We start from the raw sequence: 24,852 nt of genomic DNA, 5'->3' as shown, positions 1-24,852 counted from the left end.
TTATATTTCTATGTTTCTATGCAAAGCACAGAAAAAAATGGTTGAAGTATCGACTCTGCCTCAGTTAGCATTTCTTTCATTGTGCAAAAGAAGGTGACGGGTTAATTAATGATGCAATCCCGTGAAAGCAACACAAAAGTTTAACAAAAAAACATACGGTGACTGGCAGTGAGCGCTGCTTCTGACACCCGGTGGGAATGGGCGGGGATTTTAAAGCCCCTTGTATTGTGAAACCTTCATATAGTCAAACATTTCCGATGTGCTGTATCGACCTCGTGGCGCAACGGTAGCGCGTCTGACCCCAGATCACGTCGAGGTCACTGTTCTTCAGGGTAATTCGGGAATTAATATTTTCTTTGCTGTTTGGCAACAACCAGACCCTTGCTCCAAGGTCTGTCTCACTGTTTCCCCGGTGTCAGGCAGAGATACGCCTGCTGCCCTCATTTATTTCATGTGACAGGACACAAAAGTTCAAAATAAACCTGCAGTTGGCCACATATTGCCCTAAATTGTCAGGATGGCCGAGCGGTCCAAGGTTCAGTGTTTTAGGTCGCAGTCTCTTCTGGAGGTGTGGGTTCACATCACACTTCTGACACTTCCTGTTTTTAATCATTAAGTGAAACTCATTGTTTGACACCACGACCAACGCCTAAAAAGTGGGATTTTGCAGTCCACCTGCTCGCTTAACACTTCCGTCTGACCTGGTGCTGAAAGTGGAGATGTTTCCGCAGTGTAGCGGTTAACACGTTCGCCTCACATGTGAAAGCTCACCAGGCGGGATTATTTTCTGGAGCTTTCTCCTCATGCATGCTCAGGGGCGTGTTTGTTCTCCTGTGAAATGTCATAAGATCATAAGCATGTGAGGATTAGGGGCCGGAGTAGGCCATTCGGCCCCTCGAGCCTGGTCCACCATTCAAGAAGATCCTGGCAGTTCCTCGACAGCAAGTTTAAACATCTGGGGCGGAGCTGTAATCAACGACAAAAAGGTGCATTTTGCAGAAGCCCAGCTAACTCAGTCAGTAGATCATGAGATTCTAAATCTCAGGGTCAGAGGTGCGAGCCCACGTTTGGTGATTATTTTTCATCGAATTATATAATCAGAAGTTTACAGCATGGAAGGAGGCCATTTCGGCCCATTGTGACCGTGCCAGCCAATAACAGGCTCTCCAGCCTAATCCCACTTTCCAGCTCTAGGTCCATAACCCTGCAGGTTACGGCACTTCAGGTGCACATCCAAGCACTTTTTAAATGTGGTGAGAGTTTCTGCCTCTCCCACCCTTTCAGGCAGTGAGTTCCAGACCCCCACATCCCTCTGCATGAAGAAATTTCCCCTCAAATCCCCCCTACACTTTCTACCAATGACTTAAAATTTATGCCCCATGGTTGTTGACCCCTCTGCTAAGGGAAATGGGCCCATTCTGTCCATTATATCAAGGACCCTCATAATTGTATACACTTCAATGATGCCTCCCCTCAGCCCACTTTGTTCCAAGAAAAACAACCCCAGCCTATCCAATCTGTCCTCATAGCTAAGATTCTCCACTCCCGATAACATCCTCGAAATCTCCTCTGTAAGTCTCCAGTGCAATCACAGTCTTCTTCCTGTAAAGTGGTGACGAGAACTGCACACAGTACTCCAGCTGTGGCCTAACCAGTGTTTTATATTCAAGCATAATCCACCTGCTCTCTTATTCTAGGCCTTGGCTAAAAAAGGCCAGCATTCTTTTTGTCTTCTTAACCAGCTAATCCACCTTGCCTGCTACCTTAAGGGATCTGTGGACATGCACTCCCAGGTCGCTTTGTTCCTCTACAATTCTCAATGTCCTACCATTTAATGTTTAATCTCTTTCTATTGTGTCTGTAAGCACTCAAGTAATGACTCCATGAGGCAAGGTATTGTACTTGAACTGTGGTGACCTTAGTCCATTTATTGCAGTTCCTGAGTGAGGGTACAGTATGGTGAGCTCCGTTTTATACCTGGTTACCTGTCGTGTACCGGTGATCCCGAGGTCTCCACCAGTTGCACCCTCTGGTGGTACAGGCATCGTATATACAGTGTGAAGGTACATCCAGTAGTATTATGTAACTGTACATTGAGTGTACAGGGAGTATACTTATACTAAACAGACACAACATCACTCTCCCCTCAGTCTTGTGCCACTTGCCTTTGCATTGTGTGCTCTGGCCCGAGACTTGAGTGCCCAAAGCCCTTGCACCTTGTCTATGCTTTGGCTTGGTTCTCTCCTTGTGGACCCCCAAGTCCTTATTGCCACGACATTGGGAAATGTTCAGCAGTGGATGATTGGAGGTTGGAGTGGAGGTTGAGTGGGTTCTGGGTGTGATCCATGTGCGTCCATGGCTAAAAACATCCATTCCCCCCCCATACATAGACCATGTGTGTGGCTCAACACCTGCAAGTGCAGACCTGTACAGACAGAAAGGGACAGTTCCTCTCTTTATACTGCGATGATGGTGATACAAATGTAAAAGATGTAACTGATAATTTCAAGTTTGTAAATGTAACTAATCATGATAAGTCAGGCAATTGCGGTCAGAACCAATGTATTGTGAGAGTAAACGAAGTGATGACGTGCGATGCTGGGATTTACAAGCATCCCTGTTACATCCCTGTTTGGGTTCTGCAGTAGTGGAACAAGTACATTTTACAGGTAAGGTACATACTTGGTATCACAGTCTTGCCCCTGGGTTGTGTAGGTGCAGATGGGTGAGGTCACTAGTTCCAGAGTAACCAGACTGTGTCCAGGTTGTCTGATGGTGGCGCTGTGTCCCCTGTCAGCTGGGTGGGCTCAGATCGCTCACCTGGCTGAGTCTCAGAGCCTTTGCCGTTGCCGAGTGATGGGCAGAGCCACAGGAGTGTGTGGCCTCCTTGTCCTTCTTTGAGGGCTGCGGTGTCTCCCTGCTGCTCTTCAGCGATAGTGGGAGCCTGGTCATCCCAGGTCCCGTTGGGAGGGCAGGAGGGTGATATCCGCTCGCTCCCAGTACTGGCCCTGGTGGCCAGAGAGGTAGAGCCGATCGGGGGCAGGGTACCGGTCGTGGTGCCTTTGCCGTCCGCTGATCACTGGCCCTGCAGCTGGTATGCTCCCTATGTGTGTGGCCACACTCCCTGGGGTATCACATTGGTCCCGGAGGGGCAGGCTACATGATCGCTGGACCTGCAGCTCCCTGGGGTATCACATTGGTCCCGGAGGGGCAGGCTACATGGTCGCGGGACCTGGGTGCTGACGGGAGGTTGCCCTTGGTTTTGTCGGCATGCTTGTAAATCCCAGCATCGCACGTCATCACTTCGTTTACTCTCACAATACATTGGTTCTGACCGCAATTGCCTGACTTATCATGATTAGTTACATTTACAAACTTGAAATTATCAGTCACATCTTTTACATTTGTATCACCATCATCGCTGTATAAAGAGTGGAACTGTCCCTTTAATTGTGATGGGTTGCCGGTCTCCTTTAAGAGGGTCTTTCAATCTTTACCCCAATCCGGTTCGCCGCTCGGCATCACGTGTTGCTCCCTTGTGGTGTGGCTGTCGCCATCTTGACTTCAGGCCCTTCACCTTGTGGTTGAGACGCCATCTTCTTTCTCTCCATGAGGTAGGCTGCGGTGATCCTTTTCTCCCCAGGCTCTGCCACGGATGACAGGAAGTTATCTTCTGCGTGAATTTTCTTCTCTGGAGTCCTGCCACTGGAGCCTGGAAGGTGAGGTCTGGTTGTTTGGGCTGGATCATCTCGCCGTTGGGTTGAGCGGTCTGTGAAGTCGCCTCACAGTCGAGTTGGATGTTTGGTTTTTCAGGTGTTGTGCTGGATCCAACTTCGGGGTCATGCGGAATGTCGATCGCTGGAGGTTGGAGCTATTCCCAGCTCCAAGTGATCTTTTTCATCCACCTTCTTCCTAATAGCTTTGGACCATCCCCAGCAACGATCCACAAATGTAACCTGGACATCTCGCCGCCATGGGACACCTGGACATCCACGCTGCCAACGACTGGGATGTATCGTTTGTGTAGGTCAGCAGTTTCACTTCGATCGGGATCATTTTAGGTCGTTCGATTGGATTGTCCCAGAGTTTCTCAAAGGCCGCCTGATTCATCAGTGACTGGCTCGTCCCTGTGTCCACCTCCATCGTGACTGGAACATAGTTGATTTCAACTTCCATTTTCACCGGGGAACTCTCGGTGGTGCAGGTAAACACTCCGTACACCTCATCGTCGCTGGACTCCGGATGATCAGCCAACTCTTCATCGACTCGGTGAGTATGATTTCTCTTGCATATTCGCTGGAGGTGGCCCTTCATGTTACAGCCTTTGCAAGTATAGTCTTTATAGCGGCACTGGTGGGCCCTGTGATTTCCTCCACAGCGCCAGCATGGGGTTGGCCGGTTGGCCACATGTGGCGGACTCAGGATTGTGGGACTCGGGGTTCTGTTCTCTCTTCCCTGAGAGAGACTGCGAGCAGCAGCCCTGCCTCAAAAAGGCACCTTTCGATTCACAGTACTTGCCGGGTTAGAGTCCTGGGGGTGAGACATCCACTTGGAATCGCAGGCCGAGATCATGAACGCCTGGCTCACGTTAATTGCCTTCTGCAGGGTGACCGTGGTGTCCGCAGAGAGCAGCCTGTGGAGAAGGCCCTTGTCACCGATTCCAATAACAAAGATGTCCCTTCGTGCTTCGGTGAGGTGATCGCTAAAATCACATGGTGCAGCCAATCGTCTCAGGTCTGCAGCATATTTTGTGATTTCTTGGCCTTCGGATCCACCGGTGGGGAGAGAACCGGTGTCTGGCTGTGAGGATGCTCTCTATAGGTTTGAGCTGTTCCTGTACCAGCGTTATGAGCTCCACATATGTTATTGTCTTCTCTGGGACGAGCAGGTGCCTGACAAGGCCATAGACGGTGGGCCCACAACTGCTGAGCAGGATACCTCTGCAATTATCAGCCAGCGAGGTCGGGTCGTCTCCCCCCATGTCATTTGCAATAAAGAAGTGTTCGAACCTTTCCACAAAGGCCTTCCAATCTTCCCCATCGGCGAATTGTTCAAACGTGCCAAGGTTAGCCATTGTCACATGGAAATTCGTATTCTCGTCACAAGTTATTGTGTCTGTAAGCACTCTCGTAATGACTCCACGAGGTAAGGTATTGTACTTGAACTGTGGTGACCTTAGTCCACTTATTGCAGCTCCTGAGTGAGGGTACAGGACTGTGAGCTCCCTTTTATACCTGGTTACCTGTCGTGTACAGGTGACCCCGAGGTCTCCACCAGTTGCACCCTCTGGTGGTACAAGCATAGTGCATACAGTGTGAAGATACATTAAGTGGTCTTATGTAACTGTACATTGAGTGTACAGGGTGTATACTTATTTTATACTTACACAACAAAGATAATCGGTTAATTAATGGTGTTTTCCCGTGAAAGCAGGATAAAATTTAACAATGATTTAATTTCTGCACTTAGAAAGACATGGGTTACTCACGGATAGTCAGCATGGATTTGTTCCGGGAAGGTTTTGTCTGACTCACTTGATTGAATTTTTTGAGGAGGTAACCAAGTGGATTGATGAGGGCAGTGCGTATGATGTAGTGTATAAGGATTTTTGCAAAGCTTTCACCAAGTTCCCACATGGAAGACTGGTCACGAAAGTAAAAGCCCATGGGACCAGGGCAATGTGGCAAGTTGGATCCAAAATTGGCTCAGAGGCAGGAAGCAAAGGGTAATGTTTAATGAGTGTTTGGGACTGGAAGGATGGTTCCAGTGGGGTTCCATAGGGCTCAGTGCTCGGTCCCTGGCTTTTAGTGGCAACATCAATGATCTAAACTTAAATATAGGAGGTATGATTAAAACGTTTTCAGGTGATACTAATTTAATCCAGAGAAGTGTGAGGCTGTGCATTTGGGGAGGGCAAACAAGGAAAGAAACACACATTAAATGGTCCAACATTGAGAAGTGTGGAAGAACAAAGGGACCTTGGAGTGCATGTCCACAGATCCCTGAAGGTAGCAGGCCAGTTGGATAAGGTGGTTAAGAAGGCGCACGGAATGCTTGCCTTTATTGGCTGAAGCATGGGATAGAAGAGCAGGTTGGTTATGCCTGAAATGTATAAAACACTGGTTAGGCCACAGCTGGAGTACTGTGTGTCGTTCTGGTCACCGTATTGCAGGAATTATGTGATTGTACGAGAGGGTACAGAGGAGATGAACGAGGATGTTGCCAGGCGTGGAGAATCTTCGCTATGAGGACAGATTGGATCGGCTGGGTTTGTTTTCATTGGAATAGAGGAGGCTGAGGGGAGACAACATTGAGATGTATAAAATTATGAGGGGCCGAGATATAGTGGATAGCAGAGGGGTCAACAATCAGGGGGCATATATTTAAAGCAATTGGTAGAAGGTTTAAAGAATATTTGAAGGTAAAATTATTCATGCAGAGGTTTGTGGGGGTCAGGAACTCGCTGCCTGAAAGAATGGCGGAGGTAGATACCACATGTAAAAAGTATTTGGATGTGCACCTGAAGTGCCGTAACCTGCAGGGTTATGGACGCAGAGCTGGAAAGTGGGATGAAGCTGGATCGCCTCTTGTTGGCCGGGGTGGAAGTGATGGGCCGAAATGGCCTCCTATTGTGCTGCATACTTCTATCATTCTATCATTCTGTGAAAAATGTAAATGTCCAATGTGGGTGTCGAAACCACGACCTTGAGATTAAAAGTCTTATGTTTCACTGACTGAGCTCGCCAGGCTTCTGCCAAACATACCGTTCTCTCACTGATTGCAGACAGGCGCCTGTTGGCTCCACCCCAGATGTCGAGGAACTGCCAGGATCTTCTTGAATGGTGGACCAGACTCGAGGGGCCGAATGGCCTATTCCGGCCCCTAATTTTTACATGCTTATCATCTTATGAACTTTTCACAGGAGAACAAACTCGCCTCTGAGCATGCATGAGGAGAAAGCTACAGAAAATATTACCGTCTGGTGAGCTTTCGCGTGTGAGGCGAACGTGTTAACCGCGACACTGCGGAAACATCTCCACTTTCAGCACCAGGTCAGACGGAGATGTTAAGCGAGCAGGTGAGCTGCTGAATCCCAGTTTTAAGGAGTTGGTCGTGGTGTCAAACAATGAGTTTCGCTTTATGATTAAAAATAATAAATGTCAGAAGTTGGATTCAAATCCACGCCTCCAGAGAAAACTGCGATCTAATCACAGCACCTTAGACCGCTCGGCGGTGTGTGTGGCCACCTGCAAGTTGATTTGGAACTTGTGTGTCCTGGCACATGAATTCAATGAGGGCAGCAGGCCTATCTCTGCCTGACACCGGGGAAACAACGAGACAGACGTTGGAGCAAGGGTCTGGGTATTGTGAAACAGCAAAGAAAATAGTAATTTTGAAAGAACAGTGACACCGACATGATCTGAACACGCAACCTTCTGATCTGGAGTCAGACACGCTACCGTTGCACCACGAGGTCAACACAATGTGTTTGAGATGTTCCTCTATATGAAGCTTTCACAATATAAGGGGCTTGAAATTCCCCGCCCATTTCCACCAGGTGTCAGAAGCAACGCTCACCTGCCAGTCACCGTATGTTTTTTTCTTCAACTTTTGTGTTGCGTTCATGGAAAAGCATCATTAATTAACCCGTCACCTTCTTTTGCACAATGAAAGAAATGCTAACTGAGGGACAGTCGATACTTCAATCATTTGTCCTGTGCTTTGCGGAGCGGGCAGGGAAGTGGACCTGAGTCCATGATCGCATCGGCCATGATCGTATTAACTGGCAGAGCAGGCTCGAGGGGCGTATGACCGACTCCTGCTCCTATTTGTTTTGTTCTTCTGTTCTTCAGCATGTTAACCCATTTTACACACTGTATTGCCGATGTCACCACGAATCTGGGGCAAATTTTGTCAAATTTAACAGCACCGGTTTTTCCTTCCGTGCATAGAAATTAGAATCAGCAGCGAAGATAAAATCCCATGGTGATCGTTTTCAGATTCAACGCAGTAGGATTTCAAATAAAGTGAAAGAATTTTACAGTGAAAAGATTTGGAAGTGTTACTTGTATTTTTATCTTCAATTAAACTTTGTGGCGTCTGACTCCCGTTCATGCCTCTGCTGAATAAGAAAGGAGGGTTTGACGTTGACCAGACTGCACTGCCCCTGATATTTGTGAGCTCATCCTTTATATTCAGTGGTTTCTCGCCCTTTGATGGGCTGCAGTGTAGCGGATATCACGTTGGCCTCACACGCGAAAGGTCCCCGGTGGATCCGTTTTCTCTCACTGAAAGTTATCTATTTATTGGTTAAATAAAGAGCAATTCAGGAATAAGGGAGCCTTTCTACCAGGAGAATAAATAGCAAATAAAAACAGCAAATGCTGGAAATCTCAGCAGGTCAGGCAGCATTTTCCAGGAGACTAAACTCTCCTCCGATTGTTCCCTTATAGCAAATTTAAGCATCATGTTTCTACCCAGAATCAAACCAGGTACTTTGCACGTATAAAGCAAATGTGATAATCACTGCACTACAGAAACCTCTGGCACAACAGCCCCAACAGAGGGGAGCTGACCAGTGAGCTCCCTCTGTGCTGATCGGGAATGTGTTGGCTCACCTTAAACAACTTCTGTCCCACACTGAAAGTTCTCAATCCTTCTCCTCCGCTGCCCTTTACAGAAATGTCACGGATCACCCAACCACCGTGTTCACTTCCACATCCTCACAGTGGGGCCTCAGAGGCTCCTATCGTCTCCCCGCGATCAGCGAACTCGCCCTGTTTACTAAATTAAACCCCAAACACGTGCCCGGCAAAGGGCAGGAGAAGCCAGATAGTCTGTAAGCTCGGTCTATCGCAGAAAGTATTGGTATTCATGGTGATTACAGCAATTATTAATTGTCTCACAGACCTCAATTATTTTTATGCGATGAATTGATCGTGAATTGAAACCGGGTTAGTGCGCCGGATCTTAACCCCTCGACAATCAGGGAACGGTTATGATACATATAGATATATTTATATATATTTATATATGAACCTGAATATCAACGGCTAGCTACCTGGACATCATGGCGCAACGGTAATGCGTCTATCTTTGAGTGAGAGAAATTGTTCCACAGTGATACCCATTTCATCTTTTGTTCCCTTTCAAACGCAAGAAACTGAGACATGGGGAATAAATAGGGAAATAAAAGCACAGGGTTAAAGACAACAGGAAGAGAGAAGGGGAAAGATACTGCCCCCACCCAGAACTAATGCAGAAACCCCTCTGCTGCGCTCGGGGTGGCCACCCACAGCCTGGATGCACTAACGGGAGAACACCAGCGGCAGGTCGGGGCCATAAAAGGAACGGCGAGCGGCCCTGGGAGCAGCTTGGAGGTCCCGGGAGACGACTCCAGGGAACAGCGCGAGCTGGTGCAGGAGGGCGGCGGCAGCGAAGAGTGACGTCATGAAGGTCCAGGTCAGTGATTGGAGCGTGGGCATATACAGCAGGAGCGGCGAGATCGGGCCAAAGGAGCGGCGAGAGACTTTAGAGTGACGTGATCGGGGCCCAGCGGAGGCATGAGTTTGGGGCCAGGGGCCCAGGGTTAGCACGGGCCAGCCCACACTGCGATATGTGTTTGTATTCCGTCCGTGCAGCAGAGCTGGTCGCCTGTCGTCTTGCTTAACCCTTGTCACTAGACCAAGACCTCGCTCTGTCAAGCCCGTGTGATGGCTGGGGTGCAACGGCCACCACACGTTAAAAAAATCCACGCACAGGCATCTTCCACCCTTTGGGATGTCGTTCGGGTCATTCATTGAAACGCCTGTGAACTCATCCCTTTTCGGCGTGGAAGCAAGTCATCCTCGTTTCGAGGGACCGCCTATGATGATGATGATGATGGATACATTAACGTCCCAACAGCTCATTGACTGCAGGAGTGGGACCGTGCGGTGCTTCAGAAGACATGTTGAAAAGGCAAAGTCACTGATTCCGTCTCATGTGCTCCTCTGATCAAGAATAGCAACACACACTAAAAATGCTTCAATAATGGTTACATCTTATCTCCACATTTGCTTAGCAGGTAGTTTGTTGGTCTCGGGGTATGATCCTTGCTTCGTGGTTGTTATTTGATATTTGCAGAAAAATTCTGGCTTCAAATCCCAGACCAGCCTTGCGATTGCATTGAAATTTTGCAAAGAAGGACTTGGATTTCTGCAGCGTCTGTCAGTAACTCATGACGCATCAAAGCGCTGTGCAGCCGTTAAGTACCTTTGAAATGTTGTCATGTGAGGAAAGATGTGCCCAAATCACCTCACACGCACCTCAAATCTTTGCAAATGAGTTCAGAGAATCAAAGAAGTTTACAGCACGGAAGGAGGCCATTTCGGTCCATCGTGTTCGCGCTGGCCAGCTAGAGGCTCTCCAGCCTAATCCCACTTTCCAGCTCGAGGTCCATAACCCTGCAGGTTACGGCACTTCAGGTGCACATCGAAGCACTTTTTAAATGTGTTGAGGGTTTCTGCCTCTACCACCCTTTCAGGCAGTGAGTTCCAGAACCCCACAACCCTCTGCGTGAAGAAATATCCCCTCTAAACTTTCGACCAATTACTTTAAATTTATGCCTCCTTGTTGTTGACCCCTCTGCTAAGGGAAATAGGTCCTTTCTATCCACTATATCTCGGACCCTCATCATTTTATACACCTAAATGAGGTCTCCCCTCAGATCTGTTCCATGGAAAACAAATCCAGCCTTTCTAATCTGTCCTTATGGCGAAGATTCTCCACTCCCGGCAACATCCTCGTAAATCTCCTCTGCACCATCTTCAGTGCAATCATGTCCTTCCTGTAATATGGCGACCAGAACTGCACGCAGTACTCCAGCTGTGACCTAACCTGCCCCACCGACCCCATCTCTTGTATTCTATGCCTCGGTTAATAAAGGCAAGCATCCCATATTCATTCTTAACCACCTTAGCTACCTGGCCTGCTACTTTCAGGGATCTGTGGACATGCACTCGCTGGAGTCTAGGGAGGACCCAGCAGATTGGAAAACTGCAAATGTAATGCCCCTATTTAAAAAAGGAGGCAGACAAAAAGCAGGAAACTATAGACCAGTTAGCCGAACATCTGTGGTTGGGCAAATGTTGGAATCCATTATTAAAGAAGCAGTAGCAGGATAGAGAAACATCGAAATATAAAAATAGATGCAGGAGTAGGCCATTCGGCCCTTCGAGCCTGCACCACCATTCAATAAGATCATGGATGATCATTCAGCTCAGTACCCCTTTCCTGCTTTCTCTCCATACCCCTTGATCCCTTTAGCTATAAGGGCCACATCTAACTCCCTCTTGAATATATCTAACAAACTGGCATCAACAACTCTGCGACAGAGAATTCCACAGGTTAACAACTCTCTGAGCGAAGACGTTTGTCCTCATCTCACCAGGGCCCTGTACAATTGTAGCAAGACTTCCTTACTCTTGTACTGTGGGCTATATATTAGGTACTATGGGGCGAGTGCCCTGTTTTTTGCTGAATCGATGGTTGTATAAAAAGTTATTAAAAATTGACAGTTGCTTGGCGAACATATTTGTATTTCCTTCAGTGTACTCCTTACTCTTCAAGGGCTAGATTTTCCCCAAGCAGTTTTGTCGGCGCACTGACCTCAAGCGCACCGACTTTGCTCGCTGGAAATGGCGCGGGGAAAAACTCGCCCCATCCTGGCCGCTGTGTACAGTCCCCGGAGTCCTGGCGTGGTGTCCATGGTGAAGTGGGGGGTGGAGCCAAATGCCTGCGCCGAAAACACTGCCGGCTCCTTCGCGCATGGGCAGTAGGGAGAGAAAACTTGGCACTCTGCCATTCTTAAACAGTGTCAAACCCGATGAAAAGCACAGCAGCTTCTCAGCTTCTCCGGTCGCTCGGCGGGCTCTCCCCCCGTCCCTCCCCGATAAAACGCACAGCTCCAGCAGCTGAACTTCTCCGGTCCACAAGCTCACACTTCTCCGGTGTGTCGTCCCTCCCCGATCCCAGGGATACAGGGACCCAGTGTAATGGAGCCAAGTTTACTGATGGTACAAAGATGGTTGGGAAAGTAAATTGTGATGCAGCAAAGAAAATCTCAATTCCGGAAGAACAATATGGAAAAGTACAGTGACCCCGACGTGATATAAACACGCAGCCTTCTGATCTGGAGTCAGAGACACTACCGTTGCACCACAAGGTCCACAGTGCAGAGTGCCCATGTTTGTATACATGAAGGTTCCTGAAACACAGTTTCATTTACCCTGCATTGGTGCAATGAAAGGGCTTTAAAATCCCCGGCCACTCCCAGCGTGGGTCAGACAGCATCAGAAGCAATGGCCACCTATCACTCACCCTCTTACGCCCGCTTTCATCACCTGCTGCCCGCGGACTGCAGCAAATCCAGTTCATCATCATCAGAGGCAGTCCCTCGAAGCGAGGATGACTTGCTTCCACGCCAAAAAAGGATGAGTTCACAGGTGTTTCAATGATGGACCTAATATTCCAGGTCCCGAACTGCATGTTGAAGGGTGGAAGATACCTGTGCGTGGATTTTTTTAACGTGTGGTGGCCGTTGCACCCCAGCCATCACACGGGCTTGACAGAGCGAGGTCTTGGTCCAGTGGCAAGTGTTATCCAAGACGACTGGAGACCAGCTCTGCTGCACGGACCCAGTGCACACACATATCGCAGTGTGTGCTGGCCCGTGCTGCCCCTGGGCCCCTAGCCCTGAACTCACACCGACCCTGGGCCCCGATCACATCCCTCCACAGTCTCTCGCTGCTCCTGCTGTACCTGCCCACGCTCCAATCACCGACCTGGACTTTGATGACATCACACTTCGCTGCCGTCGCCCTCCTGCACCAGCTCGCGCTGCACCTTGCCCTGGTACACCACCACGCTGCTCCCAGGCCGCCGCTCACCGCTCCTTTTATGGCCCCGACCTGCCGCTGGTGTTCTCACGCAGGTCGGGGCCTCCACGCTGCTCCCAGCAAATCCAGTTACACGCCGTGTCACCGCACAATTCTCAGCTGTGATTGTAAGCTGACTATATTTAAAGCTATCACAGAGGCTGCAAGCAGTGTTACCTGGTAGTCTAGTGGTTAGGGTCTGGTGTTCTCACTGCCATGGTCTGGGTTTGATTCATGGTCAGGGAAAGCATTTTTACAGAGCAAGCTGACAAATATAATTCAAGTCTGTGAAATACTGAATAATTGTTTTAATCGTCATTAATCCACCCACATGTGTTGCACACTGAAGGAAATACAAATATGTTTGCCGAGTGACTGTCGAATTTTAATAACTTTTTATACAACCGGAGAATCAGAGGAAAAACAGGATATTCGGCCCATAGTACCAAATATATAGCCCATAGTACAAGAGTAAGGAAGTCTTGCTACAATTGTACAGGGCCCTGGTGAGACCCCACCTGGAGTATTGCGCACAGTTTTGGTCTACTTATCTGGAGTTCAGAAGAATGAGAGGTGATCTCATTTAAACAGACAATATTCTGAAGGGGATTGACAGAGTAAATATTGAGAAGCCTGGCTAGCTCAGTCGGTAGAGCATGAGACTCTTAATCTCAGGCTTGTGGGTTCGAGCCCCACGTTGGGCGATTACTTTTCATTAAACTTTTATGTTGCTTTCGCGGGTCAATATCATTAATGAACCCATGATCTTCTTTTGCACAATGATAAAAATGCGAACTGAGGGAGAATTGATAATTTAATCAAATAATGAAAGCAGCGCCTCAGACCGCTCGGCCGTCCTTACTGTTAGATGTTCCAGATACAAGTTATTACTCTGGAAAGTTTCAGACCGGGCGGTTGTTCAGGGCTGCTGGAAGGCCCAGTGACCGGGATAACCACTCCCCCGGAGTTTTCTTGAGCCTGTGCTCGGTGTACGGGGAGCTTTGGTCCGGGTCCGAGGTAGCTTGTATCCCAGGGATGGACAATAATCCTCTGAGCTCTGGAACTGGGGAAGAGCGAATAATTAATGAGTTGTTTGTGAGTTTCAAATGCAGCTTAGATCCGCTGGTGTAAACCGATCGTGTTGTTTCACAGAATGAATGAAATACTGACAGGGACAGTCAAAACTTCAAAAAGTGAACTTTAATAACTCATGAAACTTTAATCCTTGATGAAGTTTTATCCCCGATCTGATTTTACACACTCTGTATTGGAGGAGATTGGTTTTAAATGTGCATTGCTCATTCAACAATGCATCCAAAGCAGTTTTTATTGCAGACAAGTTTTTGTTTGAGAAATAATGTTTCTGCGCAGGCTTGAACCGGGAACTTTTCACGTGTGAAGGAAATGTGATAACCTCCACACGACAGAAATTGCTGCTTAGCTCAGTGCCCAGAGAGAAGTGTTCAGCAACAAGCTGAAATGCTCAATCCCTCTCTCTGCAAAAAGTTCCTTTCACAAACATTTCTCTGACCAGAACGGCACCAACCAACAATGTCCTTCTTTCAAAGTCATTAAACTCCCCAATTTCCACGTCTGCAATTTTAAGGACAAGGACTGAAAGCGCTTTGCGATCATAAAATTGCAGGAAACCCTTTGCGGTTAATGACAGGGCTTTTGATGGTTGATTTCTGTTCACATCTTGTGTTATGTATTTAACCCTTGACAACCTGTGCACACCATCATCAGAGGGCCTACCTGTCGGAGTCCCAAGGGATCCCAGTATCCCTTGGGAGCATGGTATGTAAGCAGGCCACCCATGAGGTACCTGCACTCTGGAGTCTTATTAAAGGAGCTAAGGTCACACTTACTCAGTGTTCACAATACTAAGTTTCATCCTTTATTATGAGCGTATCAATTGGCGACGAGACAATGAACAACCACGCAAAAATGCAAGGAACAGTTGGTATCCTGGAGAAGTTCTCAGAAGTGGACGATTGCGAAGCCTTTGTGGAGATATTCGACCAATACTTCGTGGCCAACGAGCTGGAAGGGGACGAGAACGCTGCCAAATGAAGGGCGATCCTCCTTACCGTCTGTTGGGCAGCAACCTATGGCCTCATGAAGAATCTTCTAGCTCTGGTGACACCAACAACTAAATCCTATGAAGAATTGTGTACGCTGGTCTGCGAGCATCTAAATCCTAAAGAAAGCGATCTGATGGCGAGGTATCGGTTCTACACGTGCCAACGGTCGGAGGGCCAGGAAGTGGCGAGCTATGTCGCCGAATTAAGGTGCCTCGCAGGACATTGCGAATTTGAGGGATTCCTAGAACAAATGCTGAGAGACATTTTCATGCTAGGCATTGGCCATGAGATAATTCTTCGCAAACTGTTGACTCTCAGAATCTGAGCAAAGCCATAACGATCGGTCAGACAATTTCCACCAGTTCCTTTAAACACAATAATGTAATTTATTTCTCGTGGACTGGATGGAGGACCATGGTCCATGTAAAAAATTGTTATCGTTTTCCATGAACTAAATGTTCATAAAAGTATTGGAGTGGGAACTCACTGGATAACAGCACAGCTGGCAATGTTTGCAGAATATATTCGTGCAGCCAAAACGCACAATGACAACCTGGAACTGTGCAGCACCGAATCCTCGAGGAAAACAGTTAAAGGCTTTGTCCCTGGGTGGGCTCAAACCACCAACCTTTCGGTTAATAGCTGAATGCGCTAACACATTGCGCCACAGAGACTAACTTAAATGTAAACTGCAAGACATCCCAAACCAGGGTGTCAGTCAGTTAAAGCTTCAGATTGCTCCGGCCGGGATGGAACTTGTCCACTCTCAGTTGTACTTTTCCCAAATAAAGGGAGGGACATTCATTGTGGATGCATGGAAGCAGTCTGGTCCCGCACACTGCAGACACTTCCATGTCACCGCCAACCAGCTCTCCCACAACCGGTGTGATCTACCTTCCAGCCTTCCGGTACCTTGTCTGTGACAAATATACTGATTGTCCCAAAGCCAGTCGTCAGTTTTAATTACTTTTCATCTCCTGACTGCAGATATTCCTGTGATTAAACCTGAACAAAAGGATTACAGGGACAGTTGGATTCATCATTTCTTTGCTTGGTGAAATTTCAAAGATTGAAAGTGACGTACATCAACCCCAAAGCTCGTCACCTACTCGCGAACCGCTGCACGCTGCTCCCGTGAGATGGAAGCCTCGTTGCTGTTTCAAGCTTGAATACAGGTACAAGCAGAACTCATTCAAAGAAAGTCCAAGTCCCTGATAATTTGCACCGAACTCCTTCGCAAAGAGTTGAGGTTCGTGTGGGGTGATTTGGGCACATCTTTCCCCACACTACAACACTTCAAACATAACTCAACGACTGTAAAGCGCTTTAAGGCATCATGAGTTCCTGAAAGGTGTTCCAGAAATGCAAGTCCTTCTTTGCAAAAGTTCAATGTAATTTCAAAATTCGCGGCAGAATAATCGGCTCGGCCGGGATCTCTCGCAAATTTCAATTAACAAGCCAGAAACGAGAATCATACCCCTTGACCAACAAACTAACTTTTTGACAAACTTGGAGATAAGGTGTAACTTTTATAAAAGCATTTTTTGTGTGTAGCTATTCTTGGCAGAAGGAGCACATGAGATCGATTCAGTGACTTTGCTTTTTCGACCTGTCTTCTGAGGCGCCGCACGGTCCCACTCCGACAGTCAATGAGCTGTTGGGACGTTAGTGTATCCAGGCTGTGGGTGGCCACCCTGAGCGCAGCAGAGGGGTTTCTGCATTAGTTCTGGGTGGGGACAGTATTTCCCCTTCTCTCTTCCTCTTGTCTGTATCACTGTGCTTTTATTTATCTATTTATTCCCCTGTCTCAGTTTCTAGTTTTTAAAAGGGAACAAAAGATGAAATGGGTGTCACTGTGGAAAAATTTCTCTCGCTCAAAGTTAGATGCGCTACCGTCGCGCCATGAGGTCTCGGCAGCTAGCCGTTGATATTCAGGTCCATAAATAAATATATATTTTTATATTTATACAAGTTATCGAAGCTGTTCTATGGTCGAGTGGTTAAGATCTCGAGCATTAAACTTCTTTCCATTCTCAATCAGTTCATCGCAGAAAAATAATTGAGTTGTGTGAGAGGATTAATGATTGCTGTAATCGTCGTTAATAACCCCACTACTATCTGTTACAGAATGAGCTTACACACTCTCCCGCTTCTCCTGCCCTTTGCCGGACAGGTGTTCGGGGTTTAATTTTACAAACTGGGTGTGTTCGCTGATCGCGGGGAGACGGTAGGAGCCTCTGTGTCCCCACTGTGAGGGTGTGGAAGTGAACACGGTGGCTGGGTGATCCGTGACATTTCTGTAAAGGCAGCGGAGGAGAAGGATTGAGAGCTTTGAGTGTGGGACAGAAGTTGTTCAAGGTGAGCCAGCACATTCCCGATCAGCACAGAGGGAACTCACTAGTCAGCTCCCCTCTGTTGGGGCTGCTTTGCCAGAGGTTTCCGTAGTGTAGTAGTTATGTAGTAGGTGATCTTACTTAAATGAATAAGACAGTGAGGGGACTCACTCAATACGGTAGTTGCCGATAGGACGTTTCCACTAGTGGGGGAATCGAGAACTCGGGGGCATACTTTAAGAAGAAGGATTCGCCCATTTAGAACAGATCAGCAGGAATTTCTTCTCTCAGAGGGTCGGATATCTGTGGAATTAGCTGCCCCAGAGAGCTGTGGAGGCTGGATCATTGAATAAATTAAAGTTGGAGATAGACAGACTTTTGGACGATAAGTTAGTGAAGCGTTACGGGCACACAGCAGGGAAGTGGAACTGAGTCCTAGATCTGATCAGCCTTGAGCTTATTGAATGGCAGAGCAGGCTCCCAGGGGGCAAATGGCCGAATCCTGCTCCTATTTCTTATGTTTTTATTCCACTTGCCCTATTCTGCTGACCCCAACACAAAACATACTTACAACTAATAAAACAAACCTGCCATGGCTGCAAGGCGACATCGTTTCCTGGAAGGTATAAATCAACTGCGCTGAAAATGCAGAAACTACATAAAAAGATTCTGTACATGGAAATGTTTATTTGTCAAATGTAAGATTCGAAGACACGTCTCCAGAAGAGGCTGCAATCTGACTGGAGAGCCTTAAAGCGCTTAGCATTCCTGAATTCATCATCCATACATCATTGCCCCTGGATGTACCCCCGAGGTTAATAAAACATATCATTCACTTCAGCCCTTGCTAAATGTTGCTGGAAGGCAGAAGGGCCAGTTTAGAATCTCTCATTATTTTATGAACCGCTATGGTCACAGCACAGATCGCTGTAGAACAGCACCTCCCATGTTTTACTACAATTGCAGCCTACTGTCTTTTTACTAATATATAACTAGCTGGCTATCCATTCTTCCATTTCCTTACTTTCTATCATAGTTTTGCTGCATCTGTCTTTAAAAGGACAACATTGTCTCTTGCCTCTCCTATTCCCTTAATATACTCAAATAAACATTTGTTGCTAACTTGTATATGCCTTGCACGTTATTTGACATCTGCTTTTATTACATTTGGCATCCCTTCAGATTGGTCTTACTTTGAGTTAAAAACGTGGTTTCTGACTCCATTATGCCTCTTAAAAACAGTAACAATTGTAATCATATTACCTTCATTATTAGCAAGACGTTCATTTTGATAACTGATTCTGGTCGATTGTTCATCATTAAATCTAGTTTGACAGGTTCCTTTTTCTGCTCGAATACCTAATGTAGAAACTTTCCCATCGACATTAAGACATTCATTGCCTTTCCTGCTTACACTTTTCTGCTTTTCTCAGGCTGTGAAATAAGCGTCTCCCATTAACATGAAATAAATTTATGGTGAAGCAAATGTAATATAAATGTGCTACAGACTTAGCAATATTATGACGGATAAAGGAAATGTTTAGGTAATTGATTTACGCTAAATGAATACAAAGTGCTGGCAACTGAAAGCTTATATCCCAGGAATCTGAAGGAGATGAGGGAAGAAATTCCGACGGCCCCAGAAACTCTATCTCAGGATTCAAGAGAGTGTGGCTCTATGCTGGGTAACTCGAGTGTGGACAATTTAGTAACAATGTTTTTACAGGCAGATAGAGCGAACCTGGTTAATTACAGGACAGTTGCATTAACAACTGCAGTATGGAACCTTTCCGAATCTCTATTTAAGGACGATTTTTCCACTTGCCGAGATAAAGCGTTATAGGATAGAATTTGCCAATGCGAATTTCATCGGACGGTCATGCATTTCAAACCTCATGTAATTCTTTGAGCAGGTTAAAAAAAACACGGTAGCTGGGAAAATACAGTGGTTGTGATGTAATGGAGTTGAGAAAAAAACTTTGACAAGGTATAACAGGCGGGATAGTTGTCGACGATGGCGGGTTATGGAGTGAAGAACAGGTTAGAAAACTAGGGTAAAATGCGGTTTGAGGAAAGAAAGGAGAATATAAGAGTTAAGGCCAGTTTCTCGGAGTGGTTGTGGTTACTAGAGTCCCATGTTTTCAGTCCTGTTGACTGTGTGTTTTGATAAATGGAATATAGACAGATTGTATCAAGATATAGAGCGCTTATCGCCGAAAATTGTAGTTAAAACCAAACTGTCAAACACGAAAACTGAGAGAGCAAAAAGTAACAATTTACCTTTATAATCAACAGTGAATTTCTATCCTAGTTAAAAATTGTGAAAAATGTGACAAATGTACATATACACTTACACAATATATATCGAAATATTCCACTCATATTTACACACCGAATGTTTGTAATATAACAGCGCATCCTACATACCGACCTCGTTTATATCTAACCCATGTTCTGGTTGCAGTTTTGACCCAGGCCACACTTTGACCTTTTGCAATTTCCAGATTCTGTCCGTCCTGTTTAACATATTCACCATTGGATGTGCTACAGTCCTTGTAATATTCAAAGTCTAAACACTGATCGTTTAACTGTTTCCAGATACGGTCGTTCCTGATTTGCATTTTAGGATGGGATATGCTACAGCCCGCTGAAAACAGGCGGTTAAGCCGAGCAAGATTTCGGCTCTGGTGGTGAATGCTGCTTCTGATGGATTTCTAGGTGTTCTGATGGATTTCTCGGTGTCCTGCCGGTGGTGGGGATTGGAAAGCTCTTGTGTCACACTGAGTAAAACTGGAAGTCACCAATATAAGGAAGTCGCTCATGAATCCAATAGGGAGATCAGGAGAAAGAGAGGTTAGAATGTGGAACTAGCTACCACAGGAAGTAGTTGAGGTGAATAGCAGATAGCCATTTAAGGGGGAACTGGTTACGAAAATGAGCGACATGGCAATCGAAGGATATGCTACTAGACTTAGATGAAGTAGAGTTGGAGAATGATCCTGTGGAGCATAAACGCCTGAAAAGACCAATTGCGGCGAATGGCCTCTTCATGTCCTGTACAGCAGATGTAAAATATCTGAATACTTCATAGATCCGTAGCTTCTTTAGGCTGCAACCAATAATGCAATTATTTTCACGAAAGACTGTTACTAACCTTACGTCCTTGAATCTCGACGTCTCAGGAGCAAGGAGCAACTGCCTCCACAACCCACCGCCTCCCCCCCTCCCCCGCACCCCCGAAACTTCCAACATTTATCAATTCTACCGGAGCGCTTATCGCGGGAGCAGCAATTCCTTCATTTTGCGATTTTGAAATAGGACAGTGACACTAATCTGTTTCTTTCATTGACCATGTGGTTCGCTATTCTGCCGGTATTCGGGAGAGAGAGAGAGAGAGAGAGAGAGAGAAGTACGCAAGGGGAGAGATTGTCCGAGGGGATGAGATGGGCACAGAGAGAGGCAGAGACAAAAAGGGATTGGAACAAAGAGAGACAGAAAGAGCGAGAAAGAGGGCCAAAGACAGAGAAAGAAAAAAAAGGGAGAATGAGAAGGAGAGACAGAACGAGCGAGAGAGAGGACCAAAGATAGAGACAGAAAGGGAGAGGGACAAGGAGAGACAGAGTGAGCGAGAGAGAGGGCCAAAGATAGAGTCAGGGACACAAAGGGAGAGGGACAAGGAGAGTCAGAGAGAGCGAGAGAGAGAGCCAACGACAGAGGCAGTGACAGAAAGGGAGAGGCAGAAGGAGAGACAGAGAGAGCGGAGCGAGAGGGCCAAAGACAGTGATAGAGACAGAAAGGGAGAGGGACAAGGAGAGACAGAGTGAGCGGGAGAGAGTGCCAAAGACAGAGACAGAAAGGGAGAGGGTGCAAGGAGAGACAGGGAGAGCGAGAGAGAGGGACAAAGACAGAGACAGGGACAGAAAGCGAAAGGGACAAAGAGAGAGACAAAGAGAGTGAGAGAGAGGGCCAAAGACAGAAAGAGAGACAGAAAGGGAGAGCGACAAGGAGAGTCAGAGAGAGCGAGAGAGAGGGCCAAAGCTAGAGACAGAGACAGAAAGGGAGAGGGACAAGCAGAGACAGAGAGAGCGAGAGAGAGGGCCAAAGACAGAGACAGAGACAGAAAGGGAGAGGTTCATGGAGAGACAGAGAGAGCGAGAGAGAGGGCCAAAGACAGAGACAGAAAGGGAGAGGGACAAAGAGAGACAGAGAGAGCGAGAGAGAGGGTCAAAGACAGAGACAGAGACAGAAAGGTAGACGGACAAGGAGAGAGAGAGAGAGAGCGAGAGAGAGGGCCAAAGACAGAGACAGAGACAGAAAGGGAGAGGGTGCAAGGAGAGACAGGGAGAGCGAGAGAGAGGGACAAAGACAGAGACAGGGACAGAAAGCGAAAGGGACAAAGAGAGAGACAGAGAGAGTGAGAGAGAGGGCCAAAGACAGAAAGAGAGACAGAAAGGGAGAGCGACAAGGAGAGTCAGAGAGAGCGAGAGAGAGGGCCAAAGCTAGAGACAGAGACAGAAAGGGAGAGGTTCATGGAGAGACAGAGAGAGCGAGAGAGAGGGCCAAAGACAGAGACAGAAAGGGAGAGGGACAAAGAGAGAGACAAAGATCCTTATCAACATGTTTAATTGTTATCCCTCGCAGTTTGTAAATATGATGAACTAAATGATTAACATTTTGTCGCGCCTTTCAGGATTCGAAAGGTGAAACAACGTAATTGTGTTGGAACTTCATGTTGCTACCCTGGATTTGGGAATATATAGCAAATTCGCGGCAGTTTCTTTCTATCAATTTCTCACTCTCTCCCTAACTCCCTCTCCTCGGCCCGCACCCTCCAGTCTCCCTCGCTCGCTCTCGCTTTCTGTCTGTTTGTTTTTCTCTCGCGCACCATCACTCGTTCTTTTCTCTCCCTCCCTCTTTCTCTATCTCTCTCTCTTTCGCTCTATCCCTTTCCGCCTCTCTGTCATCCTCACTCTCCCTTGCCCTATCCCTCTTCCCTCTCTCTATTTGTTTCGCTCTCACTCACCCTCTTTCTCTCATTTTCTCTCAATCTATATCTCCCTCGATCAATATCTCTCTCTCTCTTTCTCCCATTCTTTCTCTCTGTTTCTCTCTCTCTCTTTCTGTTTCGTGTGCTTCGTATCCCGGATAAACTCTATGCACGTCATCTCAAGTATATCCTGACCAATTAATTTTATCCAGAAGCTATGAAGGTTAAAAGCCCCTATGATTATTGCCGTGCCTTTTGTACAAGCATCCATTTTTTCTTGATTTATACTCCGTCCAACTGTGCAGCTATTGTTTGGGGGCCTATGGATTACGCTCAACAGCGATTTTTTCCTGTTATTGTGTCTTATCTCCACCCAAACTGATTCATACTCCAGATCCTCTGAGCCAATATCGTTTCTCACTAACGTACTGATCCCATCATTTATTAACAGTGTTACCCCACCTACTTTTCCTTTTTGTCTGCCTTTCCGAAATGTCAAATACCCCTGAATATTTAGTTTCCAATCCTGGTGACGTTGCAACCACGTCTATGTAATGACTATCAGATCGTCCTCATTTGTATCTGTTTGTGCCGTCAACTCATCTGTTTTGTTACGAATGCTACGTGCATTTAGACAAAATGATTTTTAATTTATTTTTTTTACCCTTTTTTCCTACTTGTTTCCTCTGTCAAACAAACTGACTTTATAACTTTTTGCTTTTTAATTCAAACTCTACTCCCCTCCCTATTGAATCTATTCTAAGGTTCCCATCCTCCTGCCAAACTAGTTTAAACCCTCCGCAACAGCACGAGCAACCAGCGCCTCCCCCCGGCCCACCGCAATGCAAGGTTATTAGTTTTGCCTCTGTTGAGGTGCAAACCGTCCAGCTTGTACAGTTCCCAACGCCGACAAAAGCAGTCCAACTGTCTCAGGAAATTAAACCCTCCCTCCTGCACCATCTCTCCAGCCATGCAATCACTTGCTCTATCGTCCGATTTCTCGACTAACTAGTTCGTAGCACCTGGAGTATTGTGGAGATTACTACCTTTCTGGTCCTACATTTTAACGTCTCCCCAAGCTCCCCAAACTGTGCCTGCAGAAATCACGCCTCTCTCTACCTATTTTATTGGTAAAAGTATGGAGACTGACCTCTGGCTGATGACCCTCATCCATCAGAATGCCCTGAAGCCGCTCGGTGACATCCTTGCCTCCAGGAAGGCAAAATGTTATTCTGGTGTCACGTCTGCAGTGGCAGAAACGCCTGTCTGCTCCCCTGATTATTGAAACCCCGACCATTATAGTTCTTCCATTCTTCTCTCTCCTCCCCTGTGCAGCTGAACCACCTTCGGTGCCGTGGATTTGGATCTGGCTACACTCGCCAGAGGCACTATGTCCACACCGATGCTCAGAAGATAATATCTGCTTGCGAGCGAGATGGACTCGGGGGCTCGTGCACTACCTGCCTAGTCCTCCTATTCTGTCTGCTGATCACCCAGTCCCTCTCTACCTGCACGCTCTTAAGCTGCGGCATGACCACCTCTCGAAGGGAACTGTGTAAATAGTTGATAGCGAACAGTTTGCCGAGCTCTGGGGAAAGTGTTTCATCCCATGCTTCTGTGATGCTACAATCCTCTCTCTCAGTGAGCTTGTATTTTAGCCTGTAAACCTCATGGATTTAATTCCGGGCCGTGCCGGCAGGGATTTTCTCACGTTTAGTGTGATGGTTCTCTTTTTCTCTCTCTATCATTCATTCTATTTCTCTCTGACTCTAACTTTCTTTCTGTGTGTCACTGTCTATCTCAGTTGCAGTCAACTTCTGTAGGCTTTTCTCATTGGGGATCTGTTTATCCGTCCAAATATGACTTTCTCTCTGTCATTCTCTCCATCGCCCCCCATATCAGTTTGCTCCATACATTATGAGTTATCCCTGAAGCGCTGGTTTAGTCTGAGATTGCTGATAATGGGTCGTCGACGTGCATTTTAACATTATTCATTCAAAGATGTTCAGTGTTGACGGGAAGATTACATGTTCTGTGGGTTAATGCAAGGGGGTTTGTTGTCTAGTTACGGACGACCAGTTCAATGCGTTATTTGCCTAAGTGCTGTATTTTGCAGTTCAGCTTTTCACCACCCACAGTTTTACAAGATATTTATCCTCCCAGGTTTGCAGAGTATGCAGACGTGTAGTTTGCTCTGGGCTTAAAACTAAATTTGGTGTGTCCAAGCGATTTGCCAAATTTTCAAGCACTGCACTGCAGCGTGCCCATGACCAGATCGCCGAGTTGTTAAGGCGTTGGAATTAAAATCTAACTGATGCATGCCTGCGTGGTTCCAATCCACTCCAAGTAAATGTTCAATTAACTGGTTTCAGAATTAGACTTAATGCTTGTTTGTTATTAAAGCGTATAAGCGGTCCATAATCTCTGCAAATGAGATATTTTTAATTCTCCCTTCAAGACAACGTTTCTTTATTTATAACAGGAGTTCTGCCAAGTGACTGAACAAAGAACAGGATTAGGCTATTCCTCCC

At 46.8% G+C, this 24,852-nt stretch overlaps 2 non-coding genes across 2 annotated transcripts; one reads left to right on the top strand and one right to left on the bottom strand.

Annotated features, from left to right (window-relative positions):
- The first annotated feature begins 13,548 nt into the window (after positions 1 to 13,548).
- On the top strand, positions 13,549 to 13,621 carry trnak-cuu (transfer RNA lysine (anticodon CUU)). Its single transcript has one exon. It is a non-coding gene; the product is annotated as a tRNA-Lys (tRNA).
- A 1,980-nt stretch (positions 13,622 to 15,601) lies between these two features.
- trnan-auu (transfer RNA asparagine (anticodon AUU)) lies at positions 15,602 to 15,675 on the bottom strand. Its single transcript has one exon. It is a non-coding gene; the product is annotated as a tRNA-Asn (tRNA).
- Positions 15,676 to 24,852: the final 9,177 nt, after the last annotated feature.

This window comes from Pristiophorus japonicus, unplaced genomic scaffold (genome assembly GCF_044704955.1).
Source record: "Pristiophorus japonicus isolate sPriJap1 unplaced genomic scaffold, sPriJap1.hap1 HAP1_SCAFFOLD_113, whole genome shotgun sequence".
NCBI lineage: Eukaryota > Metazoa > Chordata > Chondrichthyes > Pristiophoridae > Pristiophorus > Pristiophorus japonicus.
The sequence above is the reverse complement of the archived record's forward strand: the minus strand, read 5'-3'. Positions and strand labels throughout refer to the sequence as shown.